The sequence below is a fragment of the Myxine glutinosa genome, chromosome 8, assembly GCF_964187855.1.
Source record: "Myxine glutinosa chromosome 8, kmMyxGlut1.1, whole genome shotgun sequence".
NCBI lineage: Eukaryota > Metazoa > Chordata > Myxini > Myxiniformes > Myxinidae > Myxine > Myxine glutinosa.
In genome coordinates, this window is record NC_136268.1 from 100,135,982 (window position 1) to 100,152,314 (window position 16,333).

At 46.2% G+C, this 16,333-nt stretch overlaps 1 long non-coding RNA gene across 7 annotated transcripts in view; it reads right to left on the reverse strand.

Moving 5' to 3' along the window:
• Positions 1-50: 50 nt before the first annotated feature.
• LOC137411668 (uncharacterized) overlaps positions 51-16,333 on the reverse strand; it is a 52,140-nt gene continuing 35,857 nt past the window's right edge. For 3 of the 7 annotated variants that reach the window (XR_013624357.1, XR_013624358.1, XR_013624359.1), the window contains exons 2-9: positions 14,108-14,987; positions 11,735-11,865; positions 11,297-11,325; positions 10,884-11,057; positions 9,331-9,456; positions 8,334-8,371; positions 519-557; positions 51-342 (exon numbers count right to left, since the gene is read on the reverse strand). This is a non-coding gene — a long non-coding RNA (uncharacterized LOC137411668). Of the gene's footprint in view, positions 343-518; positions 558-8,333; positions 8,372-9,330; positions 10,536-10,883; positions 11,058-11,296; positions 11,326-11,734; positions 11,866-14,107; positions 14,988-16,333 lie in introns of those variants that run through there. The other 4 variants (XR_013624361.1, XR_013624362.1, XR_013624363.1 and 1 more) reach the window with 4 other exon arrangements.

The window sequence follows — 16,333 nt, forward strand, 5'->3', positions numbered from 1 at the left end:
ATGGAAGAGTTTCACCCATGGCCATTGCAACAATTGAAATACAAACCAAGCACAGGGATCAAATGTTTATTTAAATGAAGAATCCTCAAATCAATAAATACATTTCTCATCAAGAACAATATTAAACAAGATCTCAATGCACTTTACAAAGGATAAAAACGAAGAATCATATAAACACCGAGCAAATCATACAAAGTTCATCATATGCTCTGCAGATCCAAAAACAACATGAAGATAAGAATCTGAGCATGTAATACCATGCTGAGATGAGCTGGAAAATGTCTCCAAGTCGATAGCGAGAACGTCAAAACCAAAGCGGTTTCATTTCCAAAGATGTTCAACCTGGACGGCAGATGAAAATAATCAACATTTGTACTCAAAATACACCAATTGGTGCATCGACCGATCATGCCTCAGCTTGGAAATATATTTCGAAATCACTTTACTTCATTCGGCGGAATCAAGTGTTCATCACTGGCACGAAACAAAATTGAACAAAAAGAAGCTCAAAAACTCACCAATAATTCACTTTCACTTTAGATTCACCAATGACCCATCTGCACACACAAAGCAAATCAATCTACAACTCACGTACATTGTGCATATGCTGCACACTCACAAATGTACACTTCCTGTCAGCATGGTTATATCCGCAAAGAAATTTGGATCAGACACTTGTAAACATCATGCAGGAAAACAAATTATCTTAAAAAGGAAGAACCAGGAAGTAACTCCAACCAATAAAAGTGTAACAATAACAAGGTTGCACTTGTAAGCAGAAAATTCAACTTACTTTTCGACCAACCAGGTTACACGGACATCGCAAGAGACGAAGAAATATGGGGCATCCACAACATTCTTGGACAAAGATGCAATCTATATATATAAAACACAGTTTGTGTGTGTGTGTGTGTGTAATGTTACCGATAGACTCCTAAACGGAGAGGCTTACGTGCTTGATATTTGGCATAGACATGGCCATTGAGCCTGGGACGAACATGGCCGAACTCAAAATATTTGACGATCCATATTTTTTATTCATATTTACCTCAGCGCATTTCAGCGCACGGAATCAACGGAATCAGAGCAGGTGGGCGCTGATTTGCTCAGAGCGATCACGTGATGACGCTATGAACGCTATGACGCTATGAACGATATGACGCTATGAACGCTATGAACGCTATGACGGTATGAAAAAAAAAATCGCTATGACGCTCAGAGCTCGCACGTGATGACGCTATGACGCTATGAACGATATGACGCTATGAACGCTATGACGCTATGAACGCTATGACGCTATGAAAAAAAAAATCGCTATGACGCTATGAAACGCTATGACGCTATATACGCTATGAACGATATGACGCTATGAACGCTATGACGCTATGAAAAAAAAAATCGCTATGACGCTATGAAACGCTATGAACGATATGACGCTATGAAAAAAAAAAACGCTATGACGCTATGAAACGCTATGACGCTATGATGCTATGAAAAAAAAAATCGCTCGCTTTGCCAAGGGGCTCGCTCCCCCCCCCGTTCCCCTCCCCTTCCCCCTCCCCCTCCCCTCCCCTACCCGGCAATGCCGGGTACTTCTGCTAGTCTATATATATAAAACACAGTTTGTGTGTGTGTGTGTGTGTAATGTTACAGGTAGACTCCTAAACGGAGAGGCTCACGTACTTGATATTTGGCACAGACATGGCCATTGAGCCTGGGATGAACATGGCTGACCTAAATATTTATTTCATAATATTTTTTTTACCATATTTTTATCTCAGCGCGAAATATTATGACCGGAATCTGACCGGTAGCAGAGCAGCGCGCTGATTCGCTCAGAGCGATCACGTGATGTTCGTTGCCGCCATTAACTCAGTTACGCGTTCGCACGTATTTCAGAGCGAAAAGCAATTGCGTTTTTGCCGGGTACTTCTGCATGATTAGCATTTAGCATGATTTAGCATGATTTAGCATAGAGAATCGAAAGGAGGCCGTCTAATCTGCTCGCCTCACGCTTGTTGTGTCTTCGACGCGCGGTGTTCGACACCGCCATTTTGGACCACTTCCCGCATGAGTGGCTAACCCAGTTTCAACAGCCGCCAAGCTCCTGAAAGTACTCTTTGGGACGCCAAGCTAAGTGCCGGCTGAAGAGGTTTATTTTCATTTTATCTTTCCCTTGACGCCGAGGAGTTCTGGAAATCTCGCAAGATTGTGAAAGAAAACATCTGTCATTATTTACTTTTAACAATGCGTATAAAGCAAGTCGTATAAAGCATCGGGGCCTGGCGAAGCGTGCGGGCGGACGGAGGGCTTCCTCGCGCCGGAGCTTGGAGCCGCGTGTGGACGGTGGACAAGACGACGGACAGATACCACATTTCCCCACACGAGGTTTTGGACAACTGCTGGGCTCTTGGAAGCTGAAGGCCGCATTGGACTTGACGGTAGAGAATCGAAAGGAGGCCGTCTAATCTGCTCGCCTCACGCTTGTTGTGTCTTCGACGCGTGGTGTTCTACACCGCCATTTTGGACCACTTCCCGCATGAGTGGCTACCCCAGTTTCAACAGCCGCCAAGCTCCTGAAAGTACTCTTTGGGACGCCAAGCTAAGTGCCGGCTGAAGGGGTTTATTTTCATTTTATCTTTCCCTTGACGCGCCCCCCCCCCTCCACCCCCCAGAATTTCCATGTTTTAAACGTTTCCCGGTGTGTACCCTGGATAAGAATAGGTACACCGTATCCCTGCGTGTCGTAAGAGACGACTAAGAGGGTTGGCGTCAGGAAGGGCATCCGGCCATAAAAACATTGCCTCAAAAAGGGAACCATGACAATTACAACTACATATGGGCAGGGTACAGCCCGAAGTGGAGATCGGTTTCTGAGGTTTGGGACATGGAATGTAGGGACAATGACAGGGAGATCAGGAGAAGTGGTGGAAGTATTGGTCAGAAGAAGAGTGGACATATGTTGTGTGCAAGAGATGAGATGGAAGGGAAGTGGTGTGAGAATGGTGAAGGGTAGGCAGGGATAGAAATACAAGTTTATGTGGCAAGGGTGCCTGGAGGGCGTGAATGGTGTTGGTGTCCTGTTTTCTGAGGAGTTTGTAGACAGTGTGGTGAGTGTGACGAGAGTGAGTGATTGGTTGATGATGGTGAAAATGATGATTGGAAAGCTCTTGGTGAACGTCATCTCGGGATATGCTCCGCAGGTTGGTCGAAGCGATGAAGAAAAGGATAAGTTCTGGTGTGCGATAGAGAAGCTGATGGAAAACGTGAAAGATGAGGAAGTTGTTGTGGTAGGAGGAGACCTAAATGGACATGTGGGAAGGAGTATGGATGGTTTTGACGGAGTTCATGGGGGTTACGGATATGGTGTGAGAAATGGAGTAGGTGAAAGGATTTTGGAGTTTGCTGATGGAGCTGATTTGTTGATTTGTAATACTCAGTTCCAGAAAGAGGATAATAAGCTTGTTACATACACGTCAGGTGGGTCGACGACAACCGTTGACTACCTGATGGTGTGTAGGCGAGATAGGGGGCACCTCCGGGACACAAAGGTGATCCCGGGGGAGGAGGCTGTTTCACAGCACCACTTGGTTGTCTGCGACGTAAGGGTGAAAGGTGCGAGGAGAGCTCGGCGGGTGAAGTACCAACCGAGAATGAAGGTGTGGAGGTTGAAAGAGGTGACAGTAAGGGAGGCATTAAAAGAGAGGCTGAGTAGGGTCGAGGATGATGTGGTTGAGCTTGAAAGTGGTTGGATGTCGATGAAAGCTAGTCTGTTGGGAGCCGTTAGTGAGGTATGTGGATGGACAAAAGGACCACCGAGGCACTCGGAAGCATGGTGGTGGGATGATGAAGTTGGAAAGAGGATTGACGAGAAGAGGAAGAAGTTCAAGGAGTGGCAGAAAGCGAAGGGTACGGGAGCAGAAACAGCAGAGCATGAAAGTTATAAGGCAGCCAGGAAGGCTGCAAAGAAAGAGGTAGCAAAGGCGCAGGAGGCATGTAGGAAAATGTTCGGAGAACGCTTGGATTCGGGAGAGGGTCAGAAAGCAGTATTCAGGATTGCAAAGCAGATAGCGAAAGAGAGGTGTGATGTGATGGGGGTGAGTTGCTTGAAGGATGAAGTGGGACAAATCGTTGTCGACCCAGATGGAATTAAAGGAAGATGGAAAAGATATATGGAAATGCTGTTGAATACAGAGAATGAATGGGATGGCAACATAGAGGGTAACCCTGTTTTAGGACCGGCAGAGAAGATAACTGAGAAGGAAGTTGAGGAAGCGATAAAAGCAATGAAGGGTGGAAAAGCGGGAGGGCCGACGGGAGTTGTGGGAGATATGTTGAAGGCAGTAGGAAGTTGGGGTGTGAAGAGAATGACAGAGATCTGTAATCTGGTGGTGAAAGAAGGCCGCATTCCAGTGGATTGGGAACTGAGTACCCTCGTCCCTCTATACAAGGGGAAAGGTGACCCTCTGGAGTGTGGCTCGTACCGAGCGATAAAGTTATTGGAGCATGGAATGAAGGTATTCGAAAGGGTGTTGGAGAGGAGGATAAGGAAGAAAGTGAAGATCGACGAAATGCAGTTTGGATTTATGCCAGGAAGAGGAACGACAGACGCGCTTTTCATTGTGAGGCAGTTGCAGGAGAAGTACATGGAGAAGAGGAAGAAGTTGTTTCTTGGGTTTGTTGATCTGGAGAAAGCATTCGATAGGGTACCACGCAAAGTATTGACATGGGCATTGAGGAAGTTAAGAGTGGAGGAATGGTTGATCAGAGTAGTGATGGCAATGTACAAAAGAGCGCGCACAGCTGTAAGGACGAAGGACGGGTACAGTGGTGAGTTTGAGGTGAAGGTGGGAGTGCATCAGGGGTCGGTACTAAGTCCACTACTATTTGTAGCTGTGATGGAGGTGCTGGCTCAGAACGTAAAGGAGGGTTTACCGTGGGAGTTGTTGTATGCAGATGATCTGGTGTTGATTGCGGAAAGTATGGATGGACTGAAGGAAAAGATGAACACGTGGAAGGAATGTATGGAGACAAAAGGTCTGAAGGTGAATATCGGAAAGACGAAGGTGATGGCAAGTGGTAAGGCATGTGGTGAGGTGGAAAGAACTGGGAAGTGGCCCTGTGCTGTGTGTAGGAAGGGTGTCGGAGTGAACTCCATTCAATGTACAATGTGCGCTGAGTGGGTTCATCAAAAATGTAGTGGTCTGAGAGGGTCATTAACCAGTGTGGCAGCTACATTCAAATGTAAGGTGTGCACAGAGGGAGCTGCAGATGGAGGAAATGTTGAGTTGGATCTTGGAGACGGCGTGAAGCTGGAAGGTGTGAAAACATTTTGCTACCTCGGAGACATGCTGAATGGAGAAGGTGGATCAGACTCGGCAACGGTTGCTCGAGTGAGATGTGCATGGAAGAAGTTTCGGGAACTGAGTGGCGTGCTGATGATGAGGGGAGTGTCATTGAAGCTGAAGGGAAAGGTGTATGCTGCATGTGTGAGAAGTGTTATGATTTATGGGAGCGAGCCATGGGTAATGAACGTAGAGCAGCACGAAGGTTGGAAAGGGTGGAAATGCGAATGGTTCGACGGATGTGCGGAGTATCGTTGAGAGAGAGGAAGACAAATGATGAATTGCGAAAGATGATGGGAATAGAGCCTGTGATTGATGCTGTGAAGAGGAACAGGTTGAGATGGTTTGGTCATGTGTTGAGGAAGGATGAAAGTGACTGGTTGCGAAGAGTGATGGAAATGAATGTAGAAGGAAGCAGAGGACGGGGAAGACCGAGAAAGACTTGGCTAAAGATGGTGGAAGAAGAAATGCGGGCAAGGGGGTTAACAAGGAGAGATGCAGAAAATAGGGCAAAATGGAGAAGATTGTCATGGGGACCGCAAGGCTAACCCCCGCTCTAGCAGGGAAAATGGCCTTTAAAATGCATGTTGTTGTTGTTGTTAGCATAGATAGTAGCATGTTTCACATCGATTTTTTTTCAGCGAGCAGAAGTACCCGGCATTGTACGAATAATATATAGATAGTGCCGTGTAGGGCGGAGTGATGCCGCTGTGGGAGGGACCGAGCAAGGTCGCTGTGGGCGGGACCGAGCGAGGTCGCTGTGGGCGGGACCGAGCGAGGTCGCTGTGGGCGGGGCCGGGCGAGGTCGCTGTGGGCGGGACCGAGCGAGGTCGCTGTGGGCGGGACCGAGCGAGGCAGCTATGGGCGGGGCCGAGCGAGGTCTGCGTTAGTGCGTTGCCGTTGCCTGGTATAAAAAGATGGTGCTTGATGCTCTCTGCGTCAAGATACGGACTTGATGTCCGTATCTTTACAACAGACATTCCAATGATGATGATGATAAATGTAATACCACTAAAGGAAGGCCCACAACTCAAGAGAGTGGAAAAAAACAATAAAATGAACAAAAATACGGGGAAGGAGAAGCAACCACTCAGAAGAATGACAGAAAATCATTTCCCTTAAATGTACCGTGTTCACCAACTAGCACGACCAGATACAGGACACCAAAATAATTTCCCTTACACATATCGTGTCCACCAACCAACAAGACCATACCACTTACCTCTGGATCAAACTGTATTTCAAATATTCAAACGGTTTTTACATGCTGCCGTCTCCTCGCAACCAATGAAATCTTTCAAAAATATTGTAGTACATTTATTTTTTAATAATGTACCATATTTACGGCAGTATATTTATTTACGCCATGAGTAAGGAAGGAAAATTTCCAGCGCGCTGATTCGCTCTCATTGATGACGATCACGATCACGTGATGACGTGATCACGAATGATGTTCGTGACGTGATCACGTGATGTTCTTTGCCGCCATAAACTCACAGCAAGTAGCATAGATTTTAGCATGATTAGCATTTAGCATGATTTAGCATGATTTAGCATAGATAGTAGCATGTTTCACATCGATTTTTTTTCAGCGAGGAATACTATACACAGATTCTGACCGGTGGCAGAGCAGCGCGCTGATTCGCTCAGAGCGATCACGTGATGTTCCATCTCCGCCGCCAGTTGGCTTCACTTTTCACGGAGTATGAGCGTTCTATATATTTTCAATTCAGTGCGCCCGACTCGCTCACGTACTTGATTTGTGGCATCGACATGGCCATTGGGCCTTCACGGTGTAATTTGTGCGAGGCTTTTGTCCGAGTGAGCTTGAGTCGACAGGGCGAATGTACGGGTTGGGAATGTACGGGTCTCCCTTCCCCCACCCGGCAACGTCGGTACTGGAGGGCGTCACAGGATCGGTGAGTCTCCAAAATCCGCTTCGTGCTGTTGCGAAGATTCAGGACGATGTCGCGATTGTTGTGCTGCTCTCCGACCATGAGAACTGCAACGTCATTGTTGACTGGCCCTCCCATTCCCTCCCCCTTCCCCCTCCGTCCTCCCCTCCCCCTCCCTTCCCCCTACCCCTCCCTTTTCCCCCTCCCCCCTACCCCTCCCCTTCCCCCTCCCCCCTACCCCTCCCCTTCCCCCTCCCCCTCCCCTTCCCCTCCCCCCCCTCCCCTCTCCTCCCCTCCCCCCTCCCCCCTCTTCTCCCCTCCCCCCTCCCCCTCCCCCCTCTTCTCCCTCACGTTTATACACTGAATGCTGGGTACTTCCCCCCCCTCTTCTCCCCGCCTCTCCTCCCCTTCCCCCCCTCTCCTCCCCTCCCCCCTCTCCCCCCCCGTTCCCCTCCCCTCCTCTTCCCCCGCCCCTCCCCTCCCCCACCAGGCAATGCCGGGTACTTCTGCTAGTGATCCATAAAAGATTAACATTTTAATTAACAAGTTCAGATAATGAGAAGTTCCTTTCATTATATACACTAGGGCATGCCCGTACTATATATATATCTAAAATTATATCCCCCCCCTCTATTTACATGAAATGGTTTGGTCCATTCGCAAAGCCAAAGCGAACGGCTTGCGAGTACGGTGACAATCCCCCCCCTCTATTTACATGAAATGGTTTGGTCCAAAGCGAACGGCTTGCGGAGTTTGGTAAATAAATCGCCATAGCTCGGTAACTACTTCTCCGATTAATATGAAACCTTGAAAAGGCACATCCTCGGGTCCCCAGCAATATACCTGGCAAGTTTCAAGTATATCGGACCCGTGGTTGTCGAGAAACAGCGGTCACAGACACACACACATACACACATACACACACACATACACACAGAGATTACTGGAATTATAGATAGATTAATACAACAAAAGGTTCAAACTTCACAAAGGTGAGCATCTTAAGTTTTACAACGGACTCGTCGATAGATCACAGGCAAATGGGGAGGCGATACAAAGTAGCATTTGGGAACTACAAATAAACTGATCTTACCTTCTTGGGTTCCCTTGGCCGAGTTTGTCCATGTGAACCTTGGAAGGACAAAATAAAAATCAAAGCACACATATCAGAGACGGTACAAAACAATAAACAAACGCTCATGCAGCACCAGAAGAGTTTATACTCATCAAGATCGGTGAGTTAAAATCCTATTCCTCACAGCTGCTCTAACCGTGCATTTAGGATCCAATTACCTATACACCGCAAAACAAATATATTCCAAAAGGAGCACCAACGAGAGAGTCTTCCTCGAATGGGGGACAAATCCATGTCCGCTATTAAAAACACCACTGGAGGCGTAGTTGGTGCTCCAATGGTTGGCAGCAAGTGCCCCAGAAGCAGTGATGGAAATAAAGTGGCAATTATATGCGTGGGGAAATTGCATGCTTGGTCAGGGTCTCCCAGATAGCTCAGACGACAGAGCACTGGTATTGTTTTCCAGAGGACCTGGGTTCAATTCCAGGTCTGGGCATGTAATTTTCCCACATATGTCAATTAATAAGTATTTTAATTTGTTGAAAGAAAAAAAAAAAAACCCCTGTGGCATGGATTTGGCTATAATAGCCTCAATTGACCAAACAGACAAATTGGAATCGGCTCTGCTTCCGAGGAAATTGAGCGCTGCTTCCGAAAGACTTGCAATGGCAAAATTATTGGCAGTCAAAGGATATGACTTAGTTCAGCCTTGCACACTTAGTTCAGCAATGTTGCCAGACTTTCAGGCACCCACGTGAGAAGGCACCTTCTGACCCTCCCTCTCCCTTGGCTTTTCTTAATTCCACCCAACAGAACAAATAAAACATTATGTGTTCTGATCTCAGAACACAATGTTTTATGTGTTCTGTTGGGTGGGGTTAAGTGTTCGTTGTTGGGTGTTGGGTGGGGTTAAGTGTTCGTTGTTGGGTGTTGGGTGACATTATGTGTTCTGCACAATGCTGATGGGCAAAATAAATAAATAAAAATAAAACTTGAAACAATCACTTCAACCTACCCCTTTTCCAAAAGCCTCCATGACAGTGAACTCTATCTTCCCCGGCCACAAAGACAACTTACTCCAGCTGGACTTTTGATACGAATGGAAAAGACCATTATGGGCCAGTTACACCCTCAAGGAAACCTGCCGGAAACAGAGCCAACCACGTGCGGTGCAATTACAAAATAAAAACAATGTACAGTACAGCAAATATATTAAAACTAAAAATCAAGGTCAGACACATCAGATAGGGGCGAAAGACAAAAACCCATTTTCAGAGACAAAACTCTGACAAGAAGAAAAATCATCATTTCTGCATCGACCAGCAAATTGCACCTCAGGAGATCCGAATACAAGTCTGTCTTATGTTCATCTGTAGCATTGAGGAAATGTGAAAATATAAAACGCAAACTCACCCATCATCTGCTGCACTTTCAGATCCACCATTGGTCAATCAGCACACATGCACACACACACACTTCATCAAAATATACATTGTGGAGATGGCAGAGTTGACACACTCACAAACCGTTCCTGTCAGCATGGTTATATACCCACAAATACATTTGGATCAGACACTTGAAAACATCATGCAGGAAGCAGAAATTCTCATTTCTGAAGTTGAATAAATTCCCCAAAAACCAAGAAGTGGGATTAAAACAACCTCAAGGCACAACACAAGATTAGTTTTACTTGCCGGTAGCAAAAACGATTAAACATTCTGCCATCTATATAAATAAAACAGTTTGTGTGTGTGTGTGTGTTACCTATGGACTCCTAAACGGAGAGGCTCACGTACTTGCTTTTTGGCATAGACATGGCCATTGGACCTGGGAAGGACATGGCCTACCTAAAAATGACCTCCGATGATGAGATCCATATTTTTTATTCATATTTAACTTAGCGCATTCAGCGAGGAACATTATACACTGAATCTCAGCCTGTGCCAGAGCAGCTCGCTGATTCGCTCAGAGCGATCACGTGATGTTGCATCCTCGCCTCAAGACTCGCTCACGTACTTGATTTTTGGCATAGACATGGCCATTGGGCCTCGGAAGGACATGGCCTACCTAAAAATGACCTCCGATGACGAGATCCATATTTTTTATTCATATTTAACTTAGCGCATTTGAGAAGAATCCCCTGTGCCCCCCCCGTCCCCTCCTCTTCCCCCCTCCCCCTCCACCCCTTGCCCCCTCCTTTCCACCCTCCTCCTCCCCTCCTCCCCCTCCACCCCTTGCCCCCTCCTTTCCACCCTCCTCCTCCCCTTCCCCCTCCCCTTCCCCCTCCCCTCCCCTTCCGCCCCTGCCCTCCCCCTCCCACCCTCCCCCGCCCGGCAACGCCGGGTACTTCTGCTAGTTAGAGCATAAAGTGACATCATCAATCAAACCTGGTTATAACATCTGGTGCAAAGGTAATGTAATAGGTGTGCAGGCGCATTAATTTGTGTATATCCCCTGGTCGCATTCCCCAATCTGACTGAGTGTGACATCTCCAATAAAAGGCGTGTGGATGCGGAAACAATTGTATTCCATGACAGAACTGGGGCTGGCAGGATGGTCAAGGCATACACACTCGCCTGGAAAGCTTGTGAACCTGGGTTCAAATCTCGGCCCTGCTATAAATTGTCATCCCGGTGTTTCACATGCAGAGCGCTTCAATATGTGCCTTCCCTTGGATGGACGTCAAACTGGGCGTCCAATCTGCCGGCATTAGTTGGTGGCCATCAAAGATCCCATGGGGTCCTACAGAACGAGAAGGCGAGCTATTACCAGCACCGTAGCCAAATTCTGTCACAACCCCTCTTGGGAAGGAAATGGCAAACAACCAAGTATAACAATTGCAAAGAAACTGCTACCATCAAGTAAGGAGATTCCCAAAACGATGCTGGCTCAGATGCTACTCTGGAAAAGATTCGGTCGTTCTCCAACATCCAAATATTGGGTTCAAAATGTTACAACATGCCAAAGATAAGCAGACTTACCGAAGGTGCTGCAGCAACAAAGGCCCGTTCTACAAGTGAATAAAAACAAAGGACATCAGTGTGAGCTAGAAATAAAACAATGTTGCTTAAATGAAGAACTCAATGAGACTCCCATATTGTGCCATCACGAACAGGCTTTTACAAGGCAAGGAACCAACACCTTGACCACTCAAACCCACTGTTGAAAATAAAATAAAATTCAGAGATTGATTATATCAAGCGAAGACAGGGGGGCGATCAAGGCACCGGCTCCTGCACAATTATCACCTGCGCCCAAGTTTGCAAGTTATTAGTCTTGCGGTTCCATGACACTCACAAACATGATCATTAAGGTGAAATGTTGACGCCTCGTGCAGCTATTCCAACTTTGCCTCATTTTCAGAGTACACGGGTGGGGATGCTTCCTGGGATGTACGAGTCGAAATGTACACAACGTACGTTCCTCATATTGCTGCCATGCTCGATGAATTGCTTCCTCATTTTCAGGTTTTTCTTCCCCCAATACTGCTTCTTCATAAAAATTCTCTCATCTTTATTACTCCTCCACGGAATGATTCTCCTTTACACACCTGAAACAAAACAAACAACAAATTTTTTTTAAATAAAGATGTGCAAATGCATGGTGATTTGATGTAACTGTAGTGGTGTAATAATATACCACCAGATGTGTATATATATATATATATATATATATATATATATATATATATATATATATATATATATATATATATACACAAAGAATTAAGTTAAGCACCCCCCCCGTTTTTTTACAACCTCGCACATTACAAGTTTGTTGTCGTCAAAACAGTGTAATATACCCATGATATTGCTATATTTTCTGGAGAAGTGATATTATGGTCACATAAAAACATAACAATCATGCCGTTTTCAATATTTTATTCTGAATAATTTAAGGTGAAATTTTTTGGGAATTTTAGGCATATTTTCACCTCAATTTAAGTATGGAGCTATAGGTCCATCACGGACAGTGTGGATGACGTTTATGTTTTCTAACGTACAGTCATTGTTCTGAGAAGACCTCTAGCGATCTTTGCGTCAATAATGTGTGTAGGACCCACGTGATCGGATCACTGACTCAACCCTACGTCTCATAGACCCTGTAAGCCGTCGTATGCGTTGCTGTGGCAGGTTGTTCCATTCCCGATGTAATGCACGTTCCAATTCATCCAGATTGGCTATTGGAGGGACCATCTTCGCAATTTGTCGTCCCAACATGTCCCGAACGTGCATTACATCGGGAATGGAACAACCTGCCACAGCAACGCATACGACGGCTTACAGGGTCTATGAGACGTAGGGTTGAGTCAGTGATCCGATCACGTGGGTCCTACACACGTTATTGACGCAAAGATCGCTAGAGGTCTTCTCAGAACAATGACTGTACGTTAGAAAACATAAACGTCATCCACACTGTCCGTGATGGACCTATAGCTCCATACTTAAATTGAGGTGAAAATATGCCTAAAATTCCCAAAATTATTCAGAATAAAATATTGAAAACGGCATGATTGTTATGTTTTTATGTGACCATAATATCACTTCTCCAGAAAATATAGCAATAACATGGGTATATTACACTGTTATGACGACAACAAACTTGTAATGTGCGAGGTTGTAAAAAAACGGGGGGGGTGCTTAACTTAATTCTTTGTGTATATATAGATATACACATGGAAGAAGTTTCGGGAAGTGAGTGGTGTGCTGACGAGGAGGAGAGTGTCGTTGAAGCTGAAGGGAAAGGTGTATGCTGCATGTGTGAGAAGTGTTATGATTTATGGGAGTGAGACATGGGTAATGAACGTAGAGCAGCAATGAAGGCTGGAAAGGGTGGAAATGCGAATGGTTCGGTGGATGTGTGGAGTATCGTTGAGAGAGAGGAAGACAAATGATGAATTGCGAAAGATGATGGGAATAGAGCCTGTGATTGATGTTGTGAAGAGGAACAGGTTGAGATGGTTTGGTCATGTGTTGAGGAAGGATGAAAGTGACTGGGTGAGAAGAGTGATGGAAATGAATGTGGAAGGAAGTAGCGGATGGGGAAGACCGAGAAAGACTTGGCTAAAGGTGGTGGAAGAAGAAGAAATGCGGGCAAGGGGGTTAACAAGGGGAGATGCAGAAAATAGGGCAAAATGAAGAAGATTGTCATGGGGACCGCAAGGCTAACCCCCGTCCTAGCAGGGAAAATGGCCTTAAAATGCCTGTTGTGTGTTGTGTTGTGTGTGTATACACATATATATATATATATATATATATATATATATATATATATATATACAACTGTTTAGTGACTTTCGATTCACCCTGTGTAGTTAAAACATCCTTGCAATACAGGATGACAGGATCATGCAGGATGGCTTGATCAAATGTCAAAGATGCAGATCAAATGCAAAAAGATCAAATGCAGGATGGCATCAGAGTTGTGTGACACTCATATGGGGTTAAGATCCAATGGTGATTCCTACTTTATACATAGCCACAAGCTCCAAATAACGATATCGCAGAGAATAGTCGTGCCACCACGTTTATGAATATTGATACGCAGTGGATAATTGCTGAAAAAATAATCGAACCAAACAAGTGCATTTGTCTGAGGTCATTCTGAACATTGACCACAACACCTCCCCACAGATGATGTTCATTGAACAACACGAAAAACTGCAAAGCACACTGTGGCCTAACTTTTGCAGTTTCATGCTTTTGTCAAGGATAGAGCAATGCTTTGGGTACCGAATGCACACCAACGACTACCCATCTTAGTGTACACATGCCATCCATGGTATAAATCACCTGCAGCAGAGGTGAGTGGCGATTATGGACCACGCAGCATGAAAGTTTGACTCGTTCCTCGAAACAGGCAGGCGATCTTGTGAGTGGAGTCTTCAAACAATTCACCTCTCCCTACAGTTAAACTGTTATATACATTAAACATAAACAATTAGTGGTCACGTTTTAAACGAAGGTGATTGAGGATAACAGGTGACCTCTTCCATTGGATGCTCCATGTCTCGTCTCCCCATCTATTTTTTCCTAAAATTTACTCCACTGATTGTGTACATACGTACACATAGACACGTACAATTAACACGTACAATTTTATTCACAACACAAAGTAAACTTAAACAAATTTCAATGGTTCCAAATGTCGATGGGTCTCTCCATGATACAAGCGATTTTCACTCCGCTGGATTATCCGTCAAGACGCCCAATTCAAAATCCTTCATCGTCACATGGGTAATCGGTGTCCTTCATGTCAGCCGGATCTTGGTCAGAGAGTTCATTCGCCAATTGGGCTCGGAACGTATGTAATCCAAGGTCCTTTTTCATGTGTCGCATCATTGTCGACCGAGGAACTCCCAACTCCAATGACCGTTTCCTGATGGACTTCAACGGCGATTGCAGGATCGAAGCCGCGACACCGGCGCACGTGTCCTGCCTCGTCACCTTTCGACCACTCCGCGGTTTGTCCGTCACAGTGCCGAAGGTGAAAAGTTTCTTTTCCCAACGTAATATGGTTATTTTAGGAGGTGCAGGTATTCCGAATCTGTCCTCAAATCGTTGACGAACAGCCGTCATAGTTTCGTTCGTGTGTGGCCTCTCATGAGCCCACGTGCTCACCACCACACGCTGTTCCACAGTGTACTCACTCGTGTCCGTCATGGTTGCATACCTGGAACACGACACAAAGCAACATGTTGGTGAGGCTGAGGGGCAAGATATTTGAAAGATGAAACCATTAAAATGCCAATCCCCAAACTTCCCCTTTTAGTGGGCGAGGAGGGGGGGAGGGGGGGGGGGCTATGTACTCAATTTCAAGTTCGTGTGCAGTTCATGTTAATTTTGGGCAACCACTATAAATGTATTGTTACGGTACGCGGTTAAGGATGGTATGTTTGCCGAGCGGAGGCTCCGCGACCGAACAGTTGTTCCCCGACAAAACCCGATTCACCCAAACGTTGGCCGTATCGCGCCACAGATATTCAATGTGGAAAAGACTAAGATGACGAATGCAAAGAGGAAGAAGAAGAAGACGTACAGAAGAGTAACGGGGTTTATTATTATTTACACACACATAAGCAAAAAGAGCAGTCACGGGTATTTACAGCGGACATGAAAAAGCAGATAACACAGTGCAAATTACTAGCTTATACTGATTTAGTTTACTACCCAGGACAGCACGAACAGAACAAACTCACGTACGCAAATGGATGGAAGGGTAGGAATCGTTTGGACTTGGAGGGATGAGCAGGCGGGATCACAGGGCACAGCGAGCAGGTCCACTCCGGGCGGGAAGCGAGGAGCCGGCAGTTCCTTGTATTCGGCTTTACAGCGCACGCCGGCAGGGTCACTCGGCGGGTTGAAACGGGGCTGGTTGAAGCGGCTCTTTGTCAAAGGCTTTTCGTATCTCTCACGCAACTCCGGTGCAACTCTGAACTCTCTCCTGGTGGACTGCCGACCCTCTTACGCACCTGGGCTCATCTGCCGTATCTCTGGTGTCTTCTTCCAGCGATCGTCGCACCCTTCTGTCCAAACCTTCAGCGCGGGTCTGAAACGCCCTCTTCGGTTTCGGTACCGCCCTCCCCCCCGTGCTCTGTTTCGTGACCTTGTATGGTAATCCCACGGGCTTGTCTCCTTATTTGGGCATGGCGCCGACGGCACGCCCCTCGTGGCGGGCCACGGGCTTGTTTCCTTATTTGGGCATGGGGCTGAACAGCCCCGCCCTTCATGGCGCGCCCTGGGCTTGCCTCTCCCGGGCGACCCCGCCCCTCCTGTTCAAACAGAGCACGGAGCACATATTCACTATAGCAGCGAAATGAGAGGGCGTGCACCCCACGCTTGTGAACTGCTTTACCCGCAGATGGAGAGTTTGGCTGGGAAATGGAAGTATTGAAGGGGAGCTATTCTTAATTGATTCGGTGCAATGGAGTATTATTCTAATGGAAGACAAGGCCTTACTCTAAAACACATAATAAGATATAAGCTACTGAACAAGGGTATTATCGTGTCCTTCAATGT